Source organism: Balaenoptera physalus, assembly GCF_965194825.1.
Source record: "Balaenoptera physalus genome assembly, chromosome: 1".
In the NCBI taxonomy this organism is placed as follows: Eukaryota; Metazoa; Chordata; class Mammalia; order Artiodactyla; family Balaenopteridae; genus Balaenoptera; species Balaenoptera physalus.
The window spans coordinates 189,703,972-189,726,993 of NC_138882.1; the positions used below are offsets into that span (position 1 = coordinate 189,703,972).

The 23,022-nt window shown below is 41.5% G+C and overlaps 1 protein-coding gene and 1 long non-coding RNA gene across 5 annotated transcripts in view; one reads left to right on the forward strand and one right to left on the reverse strand.

The window, feature by feature from the left end:
• The window catches only part of LOC309660752, a 28,087-nt gene extending 25,631 nt beyond the window's left edge, over positions 1–2,456 (reverse strand). The window contains exon 1 of the long non-coding RNA XR_014263589.1: positions 2,195–2,456. This is a non-coding gene — a long non-coding RNA (uncharacterized lncRNA). The remainder of the gene's footprint in view (positions 1–2,194) is intronic.
• Positions 1,490–23,022, forward strand: part of RERE (arginine-glutamic acid dipeptide repeats) — a 419,625-nt gene continuing 398,092 nt past the window's right edge. Inside the window, exons 1-2 of one of the 4 annotated variants that reach the window (XM_082460931.1) lie at positions 1,490–2,225; positions 21,651–21,723. The gene's annotated coding sequence lies outside the window, so the exon portion shown is untranslated. The remainder of the gene's footprint in view (positions 2,226–21,650; positions 21,724–23,022) is intronic. The other 3 variants (XM_082460929.1, XM_082460934.1, XM_082460933.1) reach the window with 3 other exon arrangements.

The following is a 23,022-nucleotide window of genomic DNA, read 5'->3' on the forward strand; positions in this document are numbered from 1 at the left end:
CAGGCTCTAGAGCGCAGGCTCAGTAGTTGTGGCGGACGGGCTTAGTTGCTCCGTGGCATGTGGGATCTTCCCGGGCCAGGGCTCGAACCCATGTCCCCTGCATTGGCAGGTGGATTCTTAACCACTGTGCCACCAGGGAAGCTCCCTATCGTTTTTTAAACTGTTGGATGTGGGAAACTGCAATCTGAATAGATAGTGCAAAGAGAAAATTATCACTTTATTTGAAATACATGAGTGAATTATTTTGCCCTATGTTCTATCCCTTAATTATTCTATTATATACAGATCTGAACTCCTTCAGGAAGAGTGTATGATACAAGGACTCCAATAAGCATTTACAGTGTATTAACAAACTAACAATAGGTTGATGATTCACCCTGGATTCATGCCAGGGTCTGTAAAAGAACTCAATAAGCATGATATGCATTTCAAAAACTGCTAATCATAATTAAAAATTCCAAACCCTTCAATCCTATAAATTATGTTAAATAGAATATGAGCATTTGGCCTGCCCCTCACTCCCCTTATAGCACTGTAGACCCTGTGATTATCAGTTTTTGGGAAAGTGGGACACAATACAATGTTTTTCACAGAAAAGGTGATACTTGGATTTTTTTTAGATTTTTTTTTTTCAAACTTACGGCATAGAGTTGTGTACACTCCTCTCTTTCCGAAATCCCCTCTGTGTCTGTGTTCCTTCTTTATTCCTTGATGAGAATTTTCAGGCTTTTCATCTTTATACTTTTTTTCAAATAAGCAGTGCAATCTACCAATTTCTTTTTTGTCTTTAAATAAATTTATTTATTTTATTTATTTATTTTTGGCTGAGTTAGGTTTTCATTGCTGCCCGCAGGCTTTCTCTAGTTGTGGTGAGCGGGGGCTACTCTTCATTGCGGTGCGAGGGCTTCTCATTGCTGTGGCTTCTCTTGTTGAGAAGCATGGGCTCTAGGCACTTGGGTTTCAGTAGCTGTGGCACGTGGGCTCAGTAGTTGTGGCCTGCGGGCTCTGGAGCGCAGGCTCAGTAGTTGTGGCACACAGGCTTAGCTGTTCCGCGGCATGTGGGATCTTCCTAGACCAGGGCTATAACCCACGTCCCCTGCATTGGCAGGCGGATTCTTAACCACTGTGCCACCAGGGAAGCCCCTACCAATTTCTTTTTTCTTTTTCTAATTAATCTTTTCCATAGACTTATTTTGAAGACGTTAATATGCATCAGAATTTCGAGTCTTTGAGCGAATCGTTCGAACCCACTCCAAGTCCCCCCAGGGATATGAACCCGCGTCTTAAGTGGCTGAAAAGGCAAACCGTGACCCTGGTAATAACAGGAGCACTGGACTCCGGCCAATCCCGCCCCTGGGACCAGCCCGCTGCGCGCCGCGGCCCGGGACCCGCACAAAGACACGGCCGGCGGGGAGCCCAGCCCACCGCCAGGCCGCCTCCTGGAGCGCGCGCTCAAGCCTGGCCGCCGCGTAGCCAGAGCTCTACCGCTCCCCTCCTTCTTTTCTGCTCATTTTATTAGAAAGAGAAAAAAAAAAAAAAAAGAGAGAGAGAGAGAAAGAGAGAGAACGAGCGAGCTTGGTCTCAAAGAAGTCCTGCCCCTTCGCCTGCCCTCCGCCTCCCATTGGCCCGGCCTCCACATGCGTCACGCCGGGCCGCGCCAATGGCGAGGCGCGATACTGCGAGGTGGGCCGGGCCCGAGCGCGGAGTGGGCGGTGGGTCGGTATAGCAGCCCCGCCGCGGCTCGGCCACCATAGCCGAGGCGCCGCCGCTCCTACAGATGCTCGCGAGCCGCCCCTCGCGCTCCTAGCCTCCTCTTCGTCCCGCACGTCCGAGACGGTCGTCCGGCTCGGGTCTCGCCGCCGCCTCCGCGCTCCTCTCCCCTCGCTCGCCTCCCACATTGTCTCTGCCTCGTTTTCTCTCTTACTTGACGGGAAAAAAAAATACACCATCATCCTCCGGGAGCCCCCTCGCCCTCAGAAAAACAAAACCAGACATGAGCCTGGGCTCCCGTTCCTGAAGGACTGGCCGAGCGCGGAGCCTGGTGGAGCCCGCACGAAAGGTCACGGGAGGGAAGCCCCCGCAGCCCCCGGCTCTGTCCCCGCGGCCGGCCCGCCCTCGGCCCGAGCCCGGCGGCCCCAGCCCTGTGGGCCTCCCGCCCCGTCCCCCCACTTTCCCAGGAGCCGGCCGAACACACCTCCGTTGATGGTGTAGCGCGTCCGGGGGAGGTAAGTCTCCAAGTTGCCCGCGCGCGGCGTCTGCCAGCTGTTGTGGCCCCTCGTCCTGGGCGCGGGCATGGGGCGGGCCGAGGGCTCGGCATGGGAGCCCGGGTCCCGGGTGGGGGCCGCGCACGGCCGGGGCGGGCGGGAATAAAGGGCCGGGGGCCGCTTGGCCCTGTGCGGGCCAGGTAGCTGTCCCTCTCGCCCGCTGACCCCTGCTCTTTCTTTGCTGCTTAGTCTTGCTCTGGTTTGACTTGTCTGAGGTTAAACTGTTTCATGTGACTAAATCATGGGCTGAACTGGGGGGCGGGGGGCGGGGAGGCGGGAAGGGAGGAAGTCCAGGACCGAAACTGTGAATTTCTTGAATGTTTGTGGATTTGGGGGTCTTGGGGGAGGACTTTTCTTAAAGTCTCATTTTCACATTAGGGGAAGATTCTCTCTTTGTATTCGAAATCTCTAGTCCTTTGCTCTGTGTGGTTCTTGAATTTTAAAACCAAAAATTACTTGCGGCAGAACAGGATTCTTACTGTCATGTTTTAGTTCAGCTCTCTGAAGGAGAGTGGCTTTTATTTTTATTAGTATTATTATATTTTTTAAGGTTTTGGAAAGAAGAAAAAGTAGTTTTACATAGATCGTGTGTTGGGAGGGAGAAAGTATTGCAGGTTTCCTTTGAAACTGGTTGCTTGAGAAGTTGTTGAAAGGAAAACAAAATGATTCATTGTTGAATTGTCATTTTTCTCTGCCTTTTTTCCAAGGTTTGCTTACAGTTTTTTCTGGATTACAGACTTCAAACATTGATTTAAGCAAAATGTGTCCTTGAGAAAATGGGTGCTTTAAATGTTTCAGTATGTGTTGCTATTTTAAGGTACATTTAGAAAGTAGTTTTGTATGAATCCTGAAATAGTTTTCTCCAAAGCAATTTTTTAAACACAAAAAAGATAACTAGTAAAAGGGTAACTCGGTGAATTGCACAACAAACATTTTAATGTAACACAAACTAACACGTCCTATGTTTAGGTTTGAAACAGTTTCCATAATTGCTTTCCATTTAAAGAGACCTTTTTGTCTGGTGTACACTGCTTTCTGTAGTCTCAGTCTGTTGGGGGAGGGGAGAGAGGATGGATCTCTACAATAGTAAAATCATCTTTGGGTAGCTATTTCCTCTCCTCGATTTGCTTGCTGAGTTAATTCCACCGTAATTATGAACCAGTTTGGATTTCGATGGCCTAGGCTGGATGGGAAGCTGGCTTCCAGCTCTCCCTGTTGTTGAGGTCGAAGGGAAAAACGGCAGAGGCAGACACACACACACACACACACACACACAAAATACCAGGCAGAGGGCTCATTGTTCTTCCATACACACATTCATTCTCTCTCTCCCATATTTGGGACTAGGTTTGCACAGACAAACACAGCTCTTTTTGGGAGAGGGGAGAGGAGATGGAGGAAGGGTGGGTGCTTTTCTTCTTCAGTTTTCTTTCACCCATCTTCTGTCTGGCCTTTTTTTGCAACCTTGTAAGAGGCAGAAGAGTACGTCGGAAACTAAAGGACACTCGAAAACATGTTCAGAGACTCCTCTTTTCTATCACCCTTTCTTGCCTTTGCAGCCCTGGTTTCTACTGCTCTTTCTTTTTTGTGCATGTAAAGATAAAATCCCTCATTATATGTCGTGGCCTTATAGTCAGCTTTCGTATTCCTCATTGCCCCTGACTTTGTTGGAGACAGTGATTTGTTTAGTTGACTGTTACTGTAGTGAATGTGACCAGGGTCGTCTTTTCTAGGTAGAAGTAGATTGTCTCAGTTAAGATAATAAAGACTGTATTTGAGGTTAATAGTTAGCAAAGTGTGTGTGTTTATGATTTGACATATTGGTGGTGGTCTGAAGGTTTGATAAGACAGGTATACTGGCTGCTGAGCTCTCTGTGTTTTGTTTTGTATTGTTTGAAAAATCGGGGTTGTAAGAAAAGATCTGGTTTTCTGCTTTTGGGGCTAATGTAGAGGCTTCCTGGAACGCTGGGCAGGGAATAGGCTGAGAAGAGTACACCTGGGTTAGACCCAGCTCTGGGGCAAGGATGCAGGTTGGTGTGAATATTGTGGGTTGCAGAGTAGCGCCTTCTACTGGTTAATTGCCTTGAAGGATCCAGACGAAGAGGATGGGGGAGGGGATTAACCTCTGAGGCCTAATGATTTTCTTTTGAACACAGTTGTAGTGCTTTCCTGCAAATGCCACTTCCCTGGGCTGCTAATACAGATGCTCTTTGACAGGCATGGCTGCATTGAGGCTTTTTACATTATTGGCTGTCTTGACATTAATTTGTTCTATTATTAGAAGTATTTATACATTGTGACTTCCAAGGACTCTCTGTCTTTTATGAGAAATACAGTTTGCCTTGAAATAGTAAAAAAAAGTAAGGGGGCTTATTTGTGTTCTTGGTGTCTGAAACTCTACATACTCTAGCAGTCTTTTTATTTATTTATTTGGCTGCGCCGGATCTTAGTTGCGGCATGCAGGATCTTTAGTTGTAGCATGTGGGATCTAGTTCCCTGACCAGGGATTGAACCCGGGCCCACAGCACTGGGAACTCGGGAGTCATAGCCAGTGGACCACCAGGGAAGCCCCACACTAGCAGTCTTTAAAAAGTTTTCAGTATCATTAGTAAAAAGTCAAGTAGACCTACCCTATCGAAAAGAAAAATCCCAGCACTGGACCCGGAAGTTTTCCCCCAAGATTTAATGGGGGTGGGAGGGGTGGGGGATGGAGGGGTAGGAGAGGAGCTCACTGAAATCAGCAGTTTTGCATATGTAATAGTGCTGCACTGCAGCAGTGTTTCCAAGAGTCATAGAAACAAATAAAATTAAGTCTGATAGGATAACTTGTTCTATGGATTAGAGTAAAAAAAAAATAAGAATCAAGAGAAGATGCGAAGTGAGTACGTACAGATTAACAGAGAAGGCCAAATTCCTGCTCAAACGCTTCTAAACCAAGGTGTAGTTTCAGAAATAATCTGCTTGATAGAAATAATCTGCTTGATAAATACCTTGAAGAACTCTTATTATCACACGTCCTACCCATCTCAACTGTTTTAAATGTAATGAACTGTTAGAGAGGTTTGCAGTGGCAAGGGGGATTCAGTGTAGAATAAACATCTTCTGTTCCAGACTGGCTGCTCTTAGGAATGTGATTTCTGATTCACTTTGCTTTCAAAGCTTAGAGTGTAATCTCTAAAGCTGTGGATCTTTTACAATGAAATGTGAACAGGTCAAATGTATTATTTATTCAGCAAGAATAGAGTCAGGTAATTTCAATCCTGTATAGTCTCTGCCAATGTTTTGTTACAAGGTAACTAGAATAACTGAGAACCAGTTCACTACAAGAAGGTAACCCAAATCAAGAAATGCATCAGTTACTTTTTCAACTTTGACTTAATGGTTAGTCGTAAAGTTTTTAAAAAGTGAGACAGTAATCATTGTCAGGTCCTGCAGCAATTATATGTAATATTGAACAGAAATATGCCAGGTGCTGTAAACACACACACACGAATATGGCTTGTGCCCCCTTCTAAAAACCAGTGTATGTTGAATATTATTATGGATTTAGTAAGCACCCCTTGCTTTTAAAATTAGTTTTGACTCTCTAACATCTTGTTCAAAGCTCAGTAATGAAAATTTACGTAGTAAAATAAGTTGTATATACCAAGTTCTTTGGGGAATTTTGTGCTCTTCTCCTAACTACTTTTGGCAGCTTCTTTTGTAGTTGATTTAAAGGTTAAGATAGCAGAAAATTCAGGTGTTTGAGTCATTAGTGTAACACAGCTGTGAACCTCATTACACACACACCCACACACACACATACACACACACACACACACCCACACACCCTGAAACAATACACTATTGTCTGAGATAATCAGTTTCTGATAATGTGCTCTAGTCCGTTGTAGGGTTTTTCAACAACCAGGAATTTCTCTTGAATCATAGTTAAGTGATTGTTAATAATTAATATCTTGGTAATTATTCCATATTTGTAGCTCTACTTGTCCTAAGTGTGATTTTGGTGAGCCTTTTGACTTGTGCTTAGTTTCTTGTCTAAGAGAGTTCTAGTGTTTTTTAAATAATGAGGAGAAAATGGTTAAGATTGCTTAAGTCATTTTAGTGAACATTTGACCACAAATAACTCCAACATGCTGAAATACGAAATCTATTTACTAGATTGGATTTTGTTTGGAATTGTGATTTGTATAACTTGTTGGTTTGGCAAGCAATGCAAGAGGTAATATGTGTCTGTACATTAGGTAGCGAGGTCAGTAGGACTGCTAATACTGTATGAGGTTTTTTGGTAAGGTGACCTGTTTGTGCCAGTGTAAAATTGTTGTTTTTATTTGGTAAAATTTGCCAGTATGTCAGCAACATACTTAACTGTGGACTATTTCTTTATGTGGTTATGTTACAAAATGATAAGACCTCTAATTCATAGATCACTTGGTATTTGAGGAATTCTTACAGCCTATTTGTCTTGGGCTTTTGCAACAGAAGTTGAAGCTATGGGTCATATCCTGATTTTAAACTAGTTATATACGTGTGATTTGTGAGGGTTTTGTACGAGGAACAGAAAGTCTTCCAAGTCATTCTCACATATTGGGAAAAAGTGGAACAGAAATTTAAACTTCGAGAGGCCTCGCAGAAGCACCACAGGTTCAGACGGGTCTTGTGGACGCTGGAATGCTGTTAGGGCTATGGATGCCGCCCAGCTTTAGTGACCCGATTACCGCGTTGCCTCCTCAGTGGGAAGAGTTTGTTGACCGTATACCCTAGTGCCAGGGCAGTGCATGGATGTCCAGACTGTGTGTAGCGCAAGGACACCGCTCATAAGGGCACAGTGTTTGCGCTGTGGGCCTGGACTAACCTGAAGGAGAACTCGTGAGCAAGCATGGCCGTGCAACATCTCTAGGCAGAGTGTTGGAGCAGCACGGGAGAGCCCCTCCTGCAGAGACCCATTCCAGCACCCATGGCCACGGCCACGCTCAGCAGAGACACCTACAGGTGTCCACTGGCTCCCAGAGGTCTGATTCCTGACCCCCTTACTTCTCTGCGGGGTGGGGAGCAGGAGGTGGGCGGAGTGGTGGTGGCACTTAATGTGTGTGGGGCGAATACAATTTAAGGGGAGTGTGAGCCAGCTGGAGTGTGGGCATGTGTCTGCATGTATGAATTTGGAGACGCTGCCTGGGAGGCTCTGGAAACCTCTCCCTCCCTGGGCAGAACCTGGCTACCCTGGGGAAGTGTATCCACGCTAGAACAGCTTGGCTTGATTCCTCACGGGGTGGGTAGACTCTGGCCACTGATTTAAAAACATATTTGATATATGAAAACATCACTCTGGTGAATTTAAACTAGATGCTCCTTATTGAAGGCAGAGCCTGTGTTCCTCCTGCCCATTCACTCCTCTTTCCCTTCCCTCTCCCTTCTTTCTGGGTGGGTCATTGAATGTGACTGAAGGGGCATCACCTGGCTGAGGTCCTGCTGTCTCTGGCAGGGCCATCACATAAGGTTGTTGAGGTTGAACAATAGTATACTAACTTAAATTTTTTATTGAAGAAAGGTGTTCTTTTCCTGCACAAGGCACTAAACAGCCAGAGCTTGCCCACCTAATCCTCTAGTCTTCACTCAGCTGGTTAATCTCTGGTTTCTTCGTGTCTTTGTCCCTCTGCTTCCACTTCCACTAAGGACTCTTAATATATTTAATTAACGTTTCCCAAGAAAGAAGATCTGATAGGTTGTTAGTTATCATCACTGTTGGTAAAGGGTTTGGGATCAGACCACCTCTTAAGCTACCTGCCTGCCTTCTAGATGGCGGGTTGCTCACACCAGCTCTCTTGAGGTGCACAGTAGGAGCTGAGGGGATGGAAGGCATTCTGAGCCATGGCCTATGGAAAGGAAATTTTTTTTCTTCTTTTCTATCCTATCACATTTTTTCCATCTTCATTTTCCCTGACATCTGGTGCAGCTGTTGTTGCTTTTGATAGCTTATCTAAGTTTATTTTCCTTTAAGAAACTACATAATCATCAGTGGTAGTCAGCTCTCTTTTTTAGGTGAGATCATTTTATTACATTTGTCTTGTTTTATTTCCTATGAATCTCCTCATCTACTTGTCTACCTACCTGCTTACCCAATTTGGTGTTTCCCAAACTATATTCATGGCATACTAAAATGCTGCAAGTATTTTAAGTGTCCTAAGGTCAAATAAATTTATAATGCATATTAGCACCCTAAAGCCTTAAAAACTTAGGACTATGGTATGTAGAGGGTTTTTGTTTGTTTTTCCCTTCCCCAAAGAATGCCTGTGATGTTTTAATGAGAACCACTATTCTGTAGAACAGTTTGAGAAACACATGTGAAGCTAATCCTTCCTTAATCAAGTGGCTTGTCCTTTTTTCCTTAATAATGAAGAAGTAAGTTCTGGGTGTTACTGTTATAATGCTTTGCTGCTCTGTACTGTTCTTCTTCAAGCAAGTTTTCCACTCTAGTCTTTCCAAGGGTACAACATAACTACTATTTCCACTTTATACATTTGTCATTCTGGAGTTAACTTTTGATTGTTGCATCTGTTATCCCTCATTCCATCTTGTAATCAGGTCAAATCAATATTTTTCTTTTTTACCCTGCTCCAGTAGCTATATTCTTATTCAAGATATAATCACTTCATTTTTGGATAACTGCAGTCAATTGTATAAGCACTGGTCTTTTAACAAATAATAAACAAAAACAGGTACTTAACTATGCAGTTCACTGAAGTAAGCCTTATAGGCATGTAAAGATGAAGAGAGCAGCCTTCTAGAAATTTTCTCTATACTGGCCATCGGTGTACACTTAAGTTGTTAGAAGATAAAGATAAGTGTTTAAGGGGATAAACAACAAGGTTCTACTGTATAGCACAGGGAACTATATTCAGTATCCTGTGATAAGCCATAATCGAAAAGAATGTGAAGAAGAATATATATAAATGTATAATGCAATCACTTTGCTGTACAGCAGAAATTAACACAACACTGTAAATCAACCATACTTCAATAAAATTTAAAAAAAGATAAGTATTTTAGAGAGACAAAATATTCTGGGGTTGTATTAGTTATGTATTGCAGCATAACAAATTACCTCAAAACTTGGTGACAGCACAGTAAAATTTATTATCTCACAGTTTCCGTGGTCAGTAGTCTGGGAGTGGCCTAGTTGAGTGATTCTGGCTCAGAGGTCTCTCCTGAGGTTGCAGTTAGGATGCAGCTGGAGCTGCCATCGTCTGAAGGCTTGATCGGGGCTAGAGGCTCTGCTTCCAGGTGACTCACTCACCTGGCTGTGGGAAGAAAGGCCTCTGCAAGAAGCCTTGGTTGCTTGCCACATAGACCTTTCCATATGGTTACCTGTATGACCTCATTACATGGCATTTGGCTTCCCCCAGAATGAGAGGAGGGAGGGGAAAGAGAGAAAGCGAGGAGGAAGTTTTTTATGGCCTCGTCTCAGAATTCACACACTGTCACTTCCATCATATTCTATTAGTTAGAATCAAGTCGCTAAGTCCAGCCCACAGGCAGAGAGAAGGGAATTAAGATGCAGCTCTTGAAGGGAGGAGTATCAAAGAATTTGTAGATTTTAAAACTACTACAGGGGGGGCTTCCCTGGTGGCGCAGTGGTTAAGAATACGCCTGCCAATGCAGGGGACACAGGTTTGAGCCCTGGTCCGGGAAGATCCCACATGCCGCGGAGCAACTAAGCCCGTGCGGCACACTACTGAAGCCCGCACACCACAAATACTGAAGCCCTTGTGCCTAGAGCCTGTGCTCCACAACAAGAGAAGCCACCGCAATGAGAAGCCCGTGCACTGCACCGAAGAGGAGCCCCCGCTCACCGCAACTAGAGAAAGCCCACATGCAGCAACGAAGACACAATGCGGCCAAAAATAAATAAATGAAATAAATAGATTAAAAAAAAAAAGCTATCACAGGGATTCAAAGGAGAGAGATATAGAAGATTAAAAAAAGCTTTTCCCTTTGATTAGTTATCTTCAAGCAGTGCTTTACTTTAACTAGCAGGTAGTTGCTGGTTCTGAGAGGAGAGGGATGTGACCATAACCTCACATTATTCATCTTCTCCCTCTGCCTTTGTTGAGATATCATTTATTTCCTACCTTCTTTCTGTTGTTCTTCCATCAGTTTTCATCTATTTCAGTTAAAACTGTGCTTAGGACACACTGCCTTAAGTTGTTTTGGTTTGGTTACTCATATTTCCTAGCAATTAAGTACCTTCAGTTCTTTAACCTTTCCACTCATTTTATCACTTCATATCTTGTATTAATGTTTATTCTTTGCGTTTATATCTTATTGTTAATCATGTTCTTTCCATTAGATTGTAAACCCCTTGAAAGCAGAAAGCTTTCCTGTAATTATACCAGTATGTATGCTCACATGTAGAATGGGATGTATTCTAAAAGACACATTTCATTGTGTCTTAAGATGCCATCAGTAGTAAGATGCACCATATTTTATGTACCACTAAGAAATAAAATGCTGCCAATTAAACTATGTAAGACCTGTCCCAGTTCTCATGACTTAAAAATGTAAAACATCGTACACCCTAGAATCATTGAAATTTGGCCATCTATTCAGGCCATCTTTCTTTTCACAACTGTGTATTCCTTGGAGGTCATTTCTGAAGTTAGATCTTAGAGCAGATTATTCCCTCCCGTTGAAACAGTGTTGTGGGTGGTGTCCCGTCTAACGTGCTACGTCCAACAGTACATTGAAAGCAGGTGCTACCATAACCCAGAGTCGTTGTAGTTCTAGTTCCCAGAGTAGGTATACCTATTACATATTTTGATTTATAATGTACTGTGTGTTTTATATGTATATAATACAAAAATACCAGCTTACTGCATCGTCAGTTTGACTTAAAATGTCAACTTTATTTTAAATATTGGTGTTCCTCATGGTTCTGTCTATTAACTCCTCCCTCAGCGCTGTCTTCCAGAGTGACCTCATTCCACCTAGTGCTTCCAACCTGCAAGTTTATAAATACAGCCCTGATCTCTCTTCTGAGATCTGGACCCGTGTTGCCCTCTGTCTCCTCAGATGTCTTCTGGGCACTGAGCCTCAAAATTTACCAATCTGTATTTGTCCACCCATAACTATTATACTATTGTAGCAAAGTAGTTAAGAGCTCTAGACTCAATTCCCAGCTTTCTGCTTATCAACTCTGACTTTAGGCAAGTTACTTACCTTTCTGTGGCTCAGTTTCCTCATCTGCAATGTAGGGGTAATAATAGTACTCATAAATTTGTTGCGAGGACCAGTGTAATTAATACACATAAAGTGCTTAAAATGTCTCTGGTAAATAATAAGTGCTCAATGTTAGCCTAATTTTTAAAATTATTCCTGTTATCATTGTCATCCATAGATCTAGCTTTCCACTATGTTCCGTTTCTTTATCTGCAACACTCAACGACTACGAGATACGTAGGAGCAATGGGTCAACTCTAGAGGGTTCAAATAAGTTCTAAGTCAGCAACATAAAGTTTTTACTATCCCTTGAATATAGGAAATGCTACAGAACAGTACATGATTAAATATAAAGTGAATGACATAGACCAGAAAGTATTGGTGAGGTTTGGGGTGTTAATGAATGATCAGACGTCATAACTTAGCTGCCCCTCTTCCTTGTGATGTTCCTAAAGGAGATTTATGTAAGTAGAATAATGGCAAGTGGGAAATTCAAAGTATTATTTTATTATTAATTGGGCTTTTGGCCAAAATACCAATACAGAGCTGTCTAGTAAACTGGGTTGGGGTGTGTATTGCTTAAACTTAAAGCCTAGGCAAGGGACCTCCCTTCCTCCTAAATCTCACCGACTTACTCCTCTGGCTGGCCACTTTACCAAAGACCCAAACGTTAGTCTTCTAGAGTGTGTGTGAGAGAAACGAGCAAGAGCAAGACAGCCATCCCTTGAGTATATATGTGTGTAACTTTTAATCTGTAATTAATATTTGAACTTATAAACAAGTCCAATCAGCGTTTTGAACTGTGACCCCATCAGATTAATATTCCCTCCTCTTAGAGAGGTTCAAGAAGGTAGGATATGGAGAGAGAGAGGCGCGTCTTGTTGGTCCACCTTCAGCTCTCTAGTGAGCTTGGTTTAATGGCCTGTGAGAAATAACCAAAAACAGTTGGCTATCGGTCTAGCAGCCCTACATTCTGACTTTTTTTAGGTCCACCCCTGGGGCCTGGGGGGAGGTGCAAAGTATTTTTCAAATTTAAGGATAAGGTTACTCTTTGAGATGAAATTAACGAGAAATGTCATGTGATAAATAAGATTTACCATTTGGAAAAGTGGCCCACCATTAATGATAGCTACTGTGGCATTTCGGTAATGTGCTGATTTTAATTTTGGTAACGGGAGTGTAATCTTTGAGGAATATGATTATATATGATTATGTTAACAGAGCAGAACTGAAGCCTAATCATATTATGCTCAGTCTAAAACAAGACTATGACGACAGATGGGGGATGATTAACTTGGAGGCTAGAAAAGAGGCACCTGGAGTGTTGCCTTCAGATTTTGCAACCTCAGGTACACTGTTCAGGTAAACTCCAGGAGGGCAGAGCTCAGTGTTCCTTGCGTCTAGCATGTGAGGAACGCCGTAGGTATTCACTCACTTGTTGAATGACTGAATGAATAATTTTATTGTGTAATATTATTGATGTTGATGATAAAGGAGATTTGGCGTAATCTCTTAGCCCCAAGACATATTCAGGAAGCTGAGTTTTGGACAAATTCTTGAGAATGACATTTTTAAAAAAATTTATTTATTTATTTATTTATGGCTGTGTTGGGTCTTCGTTGCTGTGCGCGAGCTTTCTCTAGTTGTGGCGAGCGGGGGCTACTCTTTGTTGTGGTGCACAGGCTTCTCATCGCGGTGGCTTCTCTTGTTGCGGAGCACGGGCTCTAGGTGTGCGGGCTTCAGTAGTTGTGGCACGTGGGCTCAGCAGTTGTGGCTCATGGGCTCCAGAGCACAGGCTCAGTAGTTGTGGTGCACGGGCTTAGTGGCTCCGCGGCATGTGGGATCTTCCCAGACCAGGGCTCGAACCCGTATCCCCTGCATTGGCAGGCAGATTCTTAACCACTGCGTCACCAGGGAAGCCCAAACATTTAATTCTTATCATTTATAAATTAGAAAACTGTGCAGACATCTTGTCACTATATATGATATTGAGAAATGCTTTTATAAACAGTTTATTAATATTCTTTAAGATATCTAGCTTTATAAAACATCTACATTTTTTTTTAGTATTTTATCTGTAATGGCTTAGCACCTTTTTCATAGCTTAGTGGGAATTTTAGAGTCTTTATGGAATCCTTAAGCAGTTTTTACATTATGAAAAAACTAATAACTAATAATTCTAATAACTTGGTTTATAGGTATGCTTGAAACAGTCTATAAGTTTCTTGATAATGAACAATGACTTTTCTTCTCACAACTCGGGAGAAATTTAGTTTTGTAAGTCGTAGGACACAGTTTATCTTTCCATCTGTTGGTTGTCATATTTTCTTTGCCGCAACATACATGTACACAGTGTGCAGTTGTATAATTGACATACCAGTTACTTCTGTCAACTTAGACCCAAAGTTATGAATGTGTTGTAAAGTTATAGTGTCCAAGAACTTCTTAAAACCCTGTGTTAAGAAATTGATCATAGTGATTGCCTTTTAAGGAGGCATAGTAGGGCACTGGGGAGGGGGATGGAGAGAGAGGGAGCCTTACCTTTTCATACTCCTACTGTTTGTCATGTGTAAATATTACATAAATACATAAGAAAAAGCTGTGCTTTTTATTTTTAGATTCTTGCCATGCTTTTGTTATTAGATGCTATAGTAACACATCAGGTTAATTTATGTATGAACTGGGGTATACACAATGACTTATACACCAGTTGTGTGCCTTTGAAGAACTTTCTCACCAATGAGAATAAGACATGTACACAGTGGAGTACTAGGTAGAGGAAAGTACCTCAAGGTGTTGGTGCTGTGGTTTAAGAAAGAGAATTAGCTCTGGCTGGAGGCCTTAGGGAAGATGTGGTGTAGGAGAAGGTGTTTAACCTGTGTTTTGAAGGATTGGCAGGATTTGGACATGTGATAAGTAGCTGAGAGGATTTCAGGCAGGAAATTTCATGGAGCAAAGGCACAAAGGCTGGAAAACATGGGGAATGGTACATTTGCTGCTTCTATGATGAGGATTATTAAATTGTGTTTCAATTTCCTTTTTTTAAAAAAAGTGTTTAGAAATGTTCTGTAGCAGGTGCAGGCAGACGTAGTTCTTTCAACTCAGGTAATTTATGTTTGAAGCTGTTGCTGGTAGCAGTTACAACCAGATCGCAAGAGCATTTTGAAGAGGAGTCCTTTGGGCTGATTTCTCTAAGGAAGAACAGACTCATTCGGCTGGAACAGTAGAGCACTGGAAAGGCAGGGGTCATTGCATGGGGAGACTTCACACCAGGGTGAGACTATTTGAGAGCCTGATACATTGTAATTAAATATAAGTTGTAATTATAAAATTAATGTACACTCATTATAATCGATTCATACAGTTCAAAAAGAGTAGTGCCCACTCCCCCAATATTCTTCTAGACATTTCCTATGCATATATAAGCACATGTGTATATGCTATACATACTATCTTGAATTTTGCTTTTTACTTAATACTCCAATCACACATTTTTCAAGTCAATTGTAATTATACCTTGTCTTTCTTTTTTTAAAGAAAATCTGCATAGTGGGGCATTGTGTGGATGCATACTTTAATTTCCTGTTGATGGACACTTAGATTGATTCTGGCTTTTTTTTTTAATCCTTGTACCTGTACAGTTGCATAGGTGTATCTGTAGGATAAATTCTTAGAAGTGGAATTGCTGCAGCAATAGGTGTGTGCATTTTTAATTTTCAGAGCTGTGAATAAGTTGCCCTCCAAGATGTGCCAGTGCACACAGAGTGTTTTAAGGTTTAGATTTCCTTATCTTATCACCAACCCTGGACATTATGAAAGTTCTTGATCTTTGGTAATCTGATAGGTGAAAAATGTACAGTATTTTATCTTAATTTGCATCTTAGACCATGAATGAAGTTAATGATCTTTTTATATATCAGAATTTTAAAATACACATTTTTGTTGTCTCTCAGTAGTAGAGCTGGGTGGTTTATGTTATATGGATCACTTCTTTCCAAGTACCATTTATTTGTTTATTTAAAAAATAACTTTACTGAGATATAATTCACATACTATAAAATTTACCCTTTTAAAGTATACAATTTGTGGGTTTTACTCATTTGTTTTAAAATTGAGTGCCAACCATTGCTTTATTATTTATAGTAAATAACTATCAAGCTGGACTTGAGGTCCTCTCTTTCTTTCCAAGCTCATCAGCATATTAGGCTCAATAGGAAATGGGAAATACAACTTTTCTTGTTATTTTTCCAGTCTGTAGGCCTCTCTTACCTGAGAGTGCAGTTGGGCTAGCTGGGTTCCAAAATGGAATTATGCATGACAACTGCTTTGGAATCTCAGTGCTTTGGTACTGGATGGGGAGTGATTTCTTTTAAATAACTTGTAGTTGAAACTGATTTCCAACTGCTAAAGGTGACACAAACTTTTCGACTTTTTCTGAAATTAAAAAAAAAATACGAAATCTGAAGTGTAAAAGCTTCTGAGGTAAAAAGATTTAAAAAATACGGTAAGTGTTTAAAATTAGTAAGTCAGTTTTTTTACATGGATGAGTCAACTCCTGTGTAATTACTATGGTCATTTTTTATTCAGAGATTTCTTAATATATACTAAAGTGTGTGTGTGTGAGTGTGTGTGTGTGATAAGATGATTACATTGCTTCACTTTAAGAACAGTGGTGATCTGGCTTGTGCGTGTTTCTGTTATGTTTCACAGATATTTTCTTGCGGAGAAAAGCATGCTGGCAACTGTCAGACTGATTTTTTTGAGTAAAATCTTTCTGTCCTTTAGCATTGACTCCCATCTGGTAGAGTCCCAGGTAGCTCCTGTCCAAGGACTATTACAGATTAGTAGCTCTTATTACTGGTTATATCTGGGACCCTCATCTATATGGTTGTTCATTTGGGGAAAGATGTTGACGGAGACTCATAGTGATTTTCTATTGATTTTGATAGAACTCAGTTATTCTTTGATTTTTATAAAGTAATGCTTTAAACATTTAGTTTCCTTTTCTTCTTAGTAAAATGTCCTTAAAACTGTGATTCTTTTGCATTTTAATCCCCTCATCTTCTATTATTTCTCCATATTTTTATGCTTCTTCTGTTTGGAAAGTTGTTTTTGACTGGTTTGGTTTTAGTCCTTTAAATTAAAGTGTCTCCTCTTTTTCTCTCTTGATATCTCTTTTCTTGTTAACAGTTTTTTCAAGTTTTAGGGTTTTTCCTACCATGAAGTCCCTTGGCCTTTGGCTTGTAGTTTTGATTAAAGTGGATTTTTTTCTTGGGCTTTTAATTAGATTTTCTTTTCCTTTAGCTCTTCATAGGGAGATTGAAGATGGCGCTGACTGACACTTGGGTCAGTGGCATGATTACTTAGGGTGAGACTAGTGTGAACACTGAGTGGCTTGAATTATCTTAATTTATGGATTTTCCATTTATACTTGAGGGCAGTTTCTTGGCTTAGAAGCACTGTCCTAAAAAAATACCCAAATAAAATTTTTGTGTGCTGTGTGCATTTGGGTCAAGGTGAGATACGAGAACTGGGTGACCTTTGGGGAAACAGTGTTTATAACCCTAGAAATAATGTTTTGCTGATATGTGATGTTGATTTGATAGGAGAGAATAATTGGGTCTTTTAAACACACTGTACGTGCTGTGTAATTCATGTTCTTTCTTGCTTCACCAAAATGTCCTGAACCATGACAACCAATGAGCATTATAAATGAGCTTGATTAGTTAACGTGAGAGGACCTGGAGTCTGAATCCACTTGTACCGTGGGTTCGAGGGATGATGAAGTGCCCTACTTCCTCAGCTGTCGAATGGGGACTGTAGTACATCAACTGAAATGAAAAAATTGATATGGAAATAAATTGAAAAAATAAACTCTACAAATCTGGGGGGCTTCCCTGTTGGCGCAGTGGTTAAGAATCTGCCTGCCAGTGCAGGGGACACGGGTCCGAGCCCTGGTCCCAGAAGATCCCACATGCTGTGGAGCAACTAAGCCCGTGAGCCACAACTACTGAGCCTGCGCCCTAGAGCCCAAGAGCCACAACTACTGAGCCCGCAAGCCACAACTACTGAAGACCGCGCGCCTAGAGCCCCACACACTGCAACGAAGAGTAGACCCCACTCTCCGCAACTAGAGAAAACCCGTGCGCAGCAATGAAGGCTCAACGCAGTCAAAAATAAATAAATAAAATAAATAAATAAAATAAATAAATTTATTTAAAAAAACCTCTACAAATCTGAAGTACTTTAGTTATCTTTTTCTTTCTCAGGAGCCTAGGCTATTGCAGCTCACAACCCTTACTTAATCTAGCAGTATTTATCCTCTGTAATGTTACCTCTAGAGAAATCCACTGTTTTCTTGATGTATTTCTTATACGAACACTACATGCAAGTGTATTTGTTTTAGATGTTTTTATGCAGTTACTACAAAGTGCTCAGTTAGTGTTCAGCTGTAGTAGAGAACTTAGATGTCTTGTCCTAAAATAAAATTTTTGTTTTCATTTTATGACAAGAGACATCAAAAATGCATTTTATGAGAGTGATAATGCATTGCTTTTTTCTTCTTTTTAAATAAATGCAGCAATTTAAAAATTTCAGAGATCTGTAAATATATTTTTTGGTGGAAAAATATAATGAGGATGGCATCAATAGGTTGTTTGACTTAGGGGATAGGAGCAGGTAGCAGTTTTTCCTGCCACGTCAATCACAGGCCTGTGAACTTTTAATGTTAAGATCTAGAGAGAGCTGATGTTAGCATGTGGCCCCTGAAATGATTTAAGAGGCTGTTTAAGTTGGTTATTCGAGTCTAACCACTCAGGAAGGAAGCTTTGAAGCTTTTTTACTTTCTGGGAGTCAAAGATTAATTTGTAATTAAAACAGTTAGTATGGGTCTTCCCCCCCCCCCCACCCCCACTTTTAAAAAATGGTCCTGTGTCAGGGGAGAGTTGTCTGGTTAAGTGCTTACTTTTCCCATGAGGTGTTCAGATAATTTGTTTTCTCATTTGGTTTGGATATTTGGGGTAATTTCTCCCCTTAAAGATCAAATTCTGTGGGAACTGGTCATATTTTTATCACTCCCGGAGAAGAATACAGGTGCCGTCAAATTCCTTGCATTCCCAAAGTCCATTTTGCTTGGATTTTGCCTGCCTTCTTGCAGTTTTCTAGAATGCTGATTGCCAGGCTTGCGGGTGTGGGGCTGGCTTTGATATCCAAGGCATCCTTTGAGGCTATTGAAGGACCGTAGAGGATGGAAATGTTTAGGTTGCAAAGCGCTTGCGGAGTAGCACACTCTGCAGATATGCTTGCTGTAGTGATTCATGACCCTTGGAAATTTACGCCTTTGATACTGTTGTCATCAAGGTGGGCCTCAGCCCCCTCTGCACATTGCTTAGAAATGATTCACTTTTAGCTCCCAAAATAAAAATGGACCCCTGCTTCTCTGAGGTACCCCTCCCCTGCCGCTTCACAGCATCTTTAAACCTTCTTAAAATTGAGAGAAAATACTAGGTGTAAGACATCACTAAAAAGAATCCAACCTCTTGGGGGAGTGTTAAGAGAATTGAATGTTGGACTTTCCTGGTGGTGCAGTGGTTAAGAATCCGCCTGCCAGTGCAGGGGACACGGGTTCGAGCCCTGGTCTGGGAAGATCCCACATGCAGTGGAGAAACTAAGCCCGTGTGCCACAACTTCTGAGCCTGCGAGCCACAACTACTGAAGCCCACATGCCACAACTAGTGAAGCCCACACGCCTAGAGCCTGTGCTCCGCAACAAGAGAAGCCACCACAATGAGAAGCCCACGCACCACAACAAAGAGTAGCTCCCGCTCACCGCAACTAGGGAAAGCCCGCATGCAGCAAGCAACGAAGACCCAACGCAGCCAAAAATCAATCAATTAATTAAAAAAAAAGAGAATTGAATGTTGCTAAAGCACCAAGAAGGGAGGAGGTGGCCCTGTTTTGAGCTCATCTGCTACACCTGTTTAGTTTAGAAAACTTTGGTTTCACTTTAGACACAGTGACAATCGTCGGTCTTCTTTTAGGAGGTAATTGTCTAGGGGTAACTGTATGTGCACCGTGGCACAGTCACTGCAGGACCACTTACAGAGATGCTCTGTGGAGGGCTTTAGCCTCCTGCTCGTGGTGTTACTGAAAAAGGAACTGTGGCCTTTTGATGTAATTCTGGACAGGAGACCTGTTGTTTGTATTACGTTAAATTAGAGGTCAGTATTTGAATTTCTCTGTTTTAGTGGATATTATAAGAGAAAGGTCCATAAGAATAACAGATGGCTATGAAATTAGCCAAACACATAGTTAAAAGTATATTTCAGAGATGAGGTAAACCAGTTGTGACTGCCTGGTTTCTGCTGGTTTCTGTGAATTACTGACCTGACGTTTGTTTTTAGATGTGTCGAAAAGTTGTACAACTTGGTACTTTTTCAATTATAAACTTAATGGGTTATGAAAAGATATAACCTGAATTTCACTACGTGAAGAAGGCGCCCTTCTGATTTATCTTTTTCTGTGAAGCTTCACCTTTTCTGTTGGTGATAAATTCTGGGAGAGAATTGTTCTAAGTTTATAGTGATGATGTACTTTACTTATCCTTAAATGGTTTCTGACAAAGGTTTTTCCCTTCATACTTTGTTTTGCTTGATTTTTAGAGAATTATTGGTTTGTAACTAATGTCTTTTTCTTAAATACAGTGTGTTCCCTTTTCTTCCCCTATGATTCCCATGGATGTGTTTAATTTGAAAAAAAGAGATATCAGAGTGATCATACTTTCCACGTACCTTACTAATCATGAAAAGGAAAGCTCAATCTTGTTTTTCCGAAAGGATAGATAAGGTGATTAGTAAGTGAAACATAATGATTGTTATAGAAATGATCTGTAATTTAAGGCTGTACCTTCTAGGAGGCTGCTCTCAGCTAAGTCTCCTTTTCTCTGGGCAGTTGGCGCTTGGTAAGGGAGCATCTGAGTGATACATTGGGCTTGTCGACAGTAATTTTTAGTGTCTTTTACAGGGCACTGTACTAGGCCGTGGGAGCTCAAAGATGAGTAAGACGTGTCCCTGCTCTCAACAGAGTTCATGAGCAAAAGGAGGGAGCAGATATGAATAAAAATCACTAAAATACAGTCTGAAAGGAACTGTAGTAGAAGAAATATCATGCTCCGACAGCCCAGAGTGAGAAGCGTACATACACCCTGGACATTTATGTAGCACTTAACGGAGTTACAACACAAGACATCTTGTTTGTCAACAAATTGGTCCTTCAGCCCCCCTTCAGGCAGCTACGTTTATTGTGGATGTGTGGCCTGGTGTAACTGGGATGAGGTTTTCCTTGTCACTGACAGTTTCCAGGCAGTAGAAGGTACATCTCTTCTTGGGAGAGGTTGGGCATCCTAACCCGGTATTAACACCAAATACCTTTCTATATGTTTTGTTTACTTTTAAGAACATTCTCTCAGAGGTGATGTGAAAATAGTTTTGTTCATTCTTCCTGAGCCCCTTCTTTGGGGAAAAAACGATTTTCAAATAAAGAAAGAGGAGTCCTATAGCAGAAGGGCTTAGCATTGCCCCTTGATCTTCTCTGCCTTGGGAGCTTGCATACTTTTTTTTGTGGACACATGCTATGAGTGAATTAGGTGCTGATCCTATTACATGTTTTCCTCTTGGCGTGATGGGGGACACAGTACTTAGTTTTTCAATTCATTCTCTCCTTCCTCCCTAAATAAGAAGTAAATCCTGACCCTTTTTTCTTCCTGGAAAATGACTGACTTAGTTTTTAGAAAAATTAAGATAACTCTATATGGAGGATATGAAGCATTGTTTAAAAATAAATATATTGCATTAAAAAAAAAATGACAACAAGGATCACCTTGGGGCTTTATTAATTAAACTCGAAGCCGTTAGTCATACCTATTACTTCCTTATTTCTTTTACTGGCATTAAATCTATTCATTCACCAAATAGATTTATTATTTATTTGTATTATTATTTCTTATTTGCTAGATAATGTGGAAGGTGCTGGGGAGACTTGCACTATGGCGATGTTTGCCTGCATTAGGAATGAATGAATGAGTGAATGAATGAATTAATAAAGAAGTAAATCTGTTTCCTGTGCTAGAGGGGCATGTAAATTCAATCCTAATCATGGTGTTTGAACTTGTAGTTGCAGAGAAGAAGCTGGCACTGAATTCTGCCCGGCTGAACCTTCCACACAGGCTCTGTCAGCCAGCCAGCAGGTACTGGATGTGCTTCCAAGTTTAATACTGATGAAAGTGGGATATAAACTTTGGCCTTACAGTTTAGGAGGCAAGCCTTGCAAAAATGCAACGTTCTGAGTTTTCTAGAACAAAAGTGGAACTACTCAAATACATTAGGAAACGGTTTCACTGGTCCAGCTTTTGCCCTGTGGACCAAGAGTACTTCGTCCCATTGCTTATGTGCCCCCCAAAATCTCGATGAGATATTGCACTTAAAATGAGCATTGCTTTTGGACAAAGCCTTTTTGCAGACCTGAAAATGATAATAGTCATCTGAAAAAAAAAAAAGCGATCTGATGCTGAAAAATCAGTGTGCGCGCGCGCGCGCACACACACACACACACACACACACACACACACACACACACACAGAGCAATGATTATAGCTTCTTAGATGTTCTCTTTTTTCTTATGTAATATATCAGACATATGAAAAATACAGAAGATGCTAAAGCAGATACCATATGTCCCACTCTGCAGCATGCACCATAAATAAGACAAATATAATCGAATCTCTCTCAGATGCCCTTTCTGATTGCAACTCTTTCCCCCACTCCCCCAAAGAGGTGGCCACCCTGCAGATCTCAGTATTTCTCATTACCACTCATGTTTCTCTGGTTATCCTATACATGCCTATACCCCAAGAGAATACATAGTATTTTTACGTGTTCAAAAAATGTACAAGGGCTTCCCTGGTGGCGCAGTGGTTAAGAATCTGCCTGCCAATGCAGGGGACACGGGTTCGAGCCCTGGTCCAGGAAGATCCCACATGCCACGGAGCAACTAAGCCCGTGAGCCACAACTACTGAGCCTGCGCGTCTGGAGCCTGTGCTCCGCAACAGGAGAGGCCGTGACAGTGAGAGGCCCGCGCACCGCGATGAAGAGTGGCCCCCGCTTGCCGCAACTGGAGAAAGCCCTCACACAGAAACAAAGACCCAACACAGCCAAAAATAAATAAATAAATTAATTAATTAAAAAAAAATGTACGTAAGTGAGGTCACACTGCGTGTCTCTTTCTGCAGATTACTTTTTTGTTGTGGTTCAGAATTACGGTTTTGAGATTAATCCATGCTGACACAGAGAGATCTAATATATTAATTTTACTTATTTATTTATTTATTATGCAGCAGGTTCTTATTGGTTATCTATTTTATGCATATTAGTGTATATATGTCAGTCCCAATCTCCCAATTCATCCCACCACCCCCTCCCCAATGTATTAATTTTAACTACAGCGTGGCATTCCAGAGACTAATTTTGCTACAGTTTATTTACTCT